This window comes from Dama dama, chromosome 17 (assembly GCF_033118175.1).
Source record: "Dama dama isolate Ldn47 chromosome 17, ASM3311817v1, whole genome shotgun sequence".
Taxonomy (NCBI): Eukaryota; Metazoa; Chordata; class Mammalia; order Artiodactyla; family Cervidae; genus Dama; species Dama dama.
The window spans coordinates 25336990-25340932 of NC_083697.1; the positions used below are offsets into that span (position 1 = coordinate 25336990).

At 42.6% G+C, this 3943-nt stretch overlaps 1 pseudogene; it reads left to right on the plus strand.

Annotated features, from left to right (window-relative positions):
- The first annotated feature begins 1698 nt into the window (after nucleotides 1-1698).
- Nucleotides 1699-2236, plus strand: LOC133071886 (ADP-ribosylation factor 1-like; annotated as a pseudogene).
- The last annotated feature ends 1707 nt before the right edge of the window (nucleotides 2237-3943 follow it).

Sequence of the window (3943 nt, forward strand, 5' to 3'; positions counted from 1 at the left end):
TTTAATATTGTTGTACCCTGGGATCATTCTATGAAAAAGGATTATTAATATTGTATTATAGAAAGTTAAAGTATAGATAATTGGGTTAAATCCAATCTCAAAGTAAATATAAGCTCAAATAAAGCTATAAAGTAGCTATGTAGTCAAATATTATGTTTATATGTCTAAATAGACATATATGCTATTTATGAAGCTCACACTACAAATAAATTAGAAATTTGGAATTTATTGACACTGCAATTAATATGAAATTATTAAATAATTTTTAAAAGATGAATTATGAGTTGACATTATTTTATTTAGGTCACCCAGTTCTCAGATCAAGCAATATGCTTTTTGTGAAAATATCTGATTGACAAATGACTTCTCAAAGAAACCAAAGTATGAAAATTTACATTTTAACATGCTAAAGAAAATTAAAAAAAAAAAAAAAAAACACAGCACTTTCTTGTGTAGCGCACATCTTTGTCTACTCTTTGGCTTTATTTTCCATCTTGTAATTTTTGTTTAATAATTATCTCTTGTAGTCACTCTAGCAGATAAATTACAAAAAGATATCAGAGAGAGGAATCTTTCAAACTGCTGGCTTAATTTCTTATCTTTAAACCAGATCTACAGTTTAAAGCAGAATTAGCTTAGCATGACAGTTAAAAGAAGTTTTTCTTTTTATTACCTACTCTGAAGTTTGATATTCCCACCTCTTAAGAATTTTCCACAGTCTGTTGGGATCCACACAGTCAAAGGCTTTGGCGTAGTCAATAAAGCAGAAATAAATGTTTTTCTGGAACTCTCTTGCTTTTTCAATGATCCAACGATTGTTGGCAATTTGATCTCTGGTTCTGCCTTTTCTAAACCCAGCTTGTACATCTGGAAGTTCATGGTTCACAGACTGTCAAAGCCTGGCTTGGAGAATTCTGAGCGTTACTTTGCTAGAGTGTGAGATGAGTCCAATTGTGTGGCAGTTTGAACATTCTTTGGTATTGGAATGAAAACTGACCTTTTCCAGTCCTATGGCCACTGCTGAGTTTTTCAAATTTGCTGGCATATTGAGTGCAGCATCATCTTTTACAGCATCATCTTTCAGGATTTGAAATAGCTCAACTGGAATTCCATCACCTCCACTAGCTTTGCTTGTAGTGATGCTTCCTGAGGCCCACTTGACTTCACATTCCAGGATGTCTGGCTCTAGGTCAGTGATACCACCATGGTGGTTTTCTGGGTTGTGAAGATCTTTTTTGTATAGTTTCTGTGTATTCTTGCTACCTCTTCTCATCTTCTGCCTCTGTTAGGTCCATACCATTTCTGTCCTTTATTGTGCCCATCTTTGCATGAAATGTTCCCTTGGTATCTCTAATTTTTCTTGAAGATATTGTTTTCCTCTATCTCTTTGCATTGATCACTGAGAAATGCTTATCTCTCCTTGCTATTCTTTGGAACTCTGCATTCAAATGTGTGTATCTTTCCTTTTCTCCTTTGCCTTTAAAGGAGATGGGAATACCAGACCACCTTTGCCTTTAAAGAAGATGAGAATGCCAGACCACCTTACCTGCCTCCTGAGAAATCTGTATGCAGGTCAAGAAGCAACAATTAGAACTGGACATGGAGGTGGGAGCGAAACCAACACCTGCCTCCAAGCAGCATCTGCGCCGCGGCCTCCGAGGGTTTCTCTGGCCAGTATTGCTCCCACCGGTCGGCAGCATGGGGAATATCTTTGCAAACCTCTTCAAGGGCCTTTTTGGCAAAAAAGAAATGCGCATTCTCATGGTGGGCCTAGATGCTGCGGGAAAGACCACCATCCTGTACACACTGAAGCTGGGTGAAACTGTAACCACCATTCCCACTACCGGCTTCAACGTGGAGACCGTGGAGTACAAGAACATCAGCTTCACTGTGTGGGACGTGGGCGGCCAGGACAAGATCCGGCCTCTGTGGCGCCACTACTCTCAAAACACACAAGGTCTCATCTTTGTGGTTGACAGCAATGACAGAGAGCGTGTGAATGAGGCCGGCAAGGAGCTCATGAGGATGCTGGCCGAAGACGAGCTCAGGGACGCCGTTCTGTTAGTGTCTGCTAACAAACAGGGCCTCCCCAATGCCATGAATGCGGCCGAGATCACAGACAAGCTGGGCCTACACTCTCTGCGCCCAGGAACTGGTACATTCAGGCCACCTGTGCCACCGGCGGGACGGGCTTTACGAGGGACTGGACTGGCTGCCCAATCAGCTCCGGCACTAGAAATGAGCTGCAGTCCTCTCTCCGCCCCTCTCACTCCCTCCTTCTACCCTCGCTTTACTCTCCTGTGGCAAACGTGCCCCTGCGGTGTGAGTGCCAGAAGCTGTCTCCATGGTCCGTCACGGCGTGCTTCACCATGCTGTAAATGTGCAGACGCAGCCTGCAACTGGGTTTTTATTTAATGTAAATAGTTTTTGTTTCCAATGAGGCAGTTTCTGGTACTCCTATGCAATATTACTCAGCCTTTTTTATTGTAAAAAGAAAATCAACCCACTGTTTAGTACTGAGAAGGGATTTTAGGCACACGGGTCATCCAGGAGTTTTGTGTCAGACAAGCCCAATACTCCTCCTCTGGGCTTTAGATCTGTGTTGAGATCCATTTTGGTGGTTGGTTTTTAACCCAAACTCAGTGCATTTTTTAAAATAGTTACAAATACAAAATAAGGAGAACACTTGAACACCCAGAAGGGAGAAATGTGCCTAATGTAGGTTCTGCGGTAACGGCCTGAGTCCAGTCCACTGGTGGTCTGTTTCCCGTTGGGAACATGAAACGGGGCAGAACCAGTCATGATATCCATTCTGCATGGTCACAATAGGGTCCCTGTGATTTACTCTGTCTCAGGTCATCCCACACCCCATAGCGTTTGTGCTTGTATTTGTGCATACATGGCCGCCCAGGAGATGGGGTGGAGGCTGCAGCCGCTGTTCTCAGACCCCTTGGAAGAACCCCGGCCTTTTCTCGGGTCAGCATGGGCACTTTTGTTGGAACGCCCTGGCTGGAGCGGGAGTCCTGCAGTCCCCTTGCTTGCCTGCTCCGGGCTCTCTGGGGTCTCACCAGCAGGAGTGCGGGTGGTCATCCTTGAGCCCCACCCCTCAGAGCCCCTGTCTACATGTGCTTTCACTCCTCAGCCTGCAAGGGTCAGATTTGCCACTGAAAATGATAACCTCTACTTTTTTCTTTTGTATTTTGATAAACACTGAAGAAGCTGGAGCTGTTAAACTTTATCTTGGGGAAAACCTCAGAACTGGTTTATTTGGTGTCGTGGAACCTCTTACTGCTTTCAATACACAATTAGTAATCAACTGCTTTGTATACTTGTTTTCAGTTTTCATTTCGACAAACAAGCACTGTAATTACAGCTATCAGAAAAAAATCTCTTAACTAAAAAAAAAAAAAAAGAAGAAGAACAACTGGACATGGAACAACAGACTGGTTTCAAATTGGGAAAGGAGTACGTCAAGGCTGTATATTGTCACCCTGCTTATTTAACTTCTGTGTAGAGTACATCATGAGAAATGCTGCGCTGGATGAAACACAAGCTGGAAGCAAGATATACGGGAGAAATATCAATAACCTCAGATATGCAGCTGACACCACCTTTACAGCGAAGAAGAACTAAAGAGCCTCTTGATGAAAGTGAAAGAGGAAAAAAAAAAAAAGAAAGTGAAAGAGAAGAGTAAAAAAGTTGGCTTAAAGCTCAACATTCAGAAAACTAATATCATGGCACCCAGTCCCATCACTTCATGGCAAATAGATGGGAAAACAATGGAAACAGTGAGAGACTTTATTTTGGGGGGTTCCAAAATCACTGCAGATGGTGATTGCAGCCATGAAATCAAAAGACGCTTGCTCCTTGGAAGAAAAGCTATGACCAACCTAGACAGCATATTAAAAAGCAGAGACATTACTTTGCCAACAAAGGTCTATCT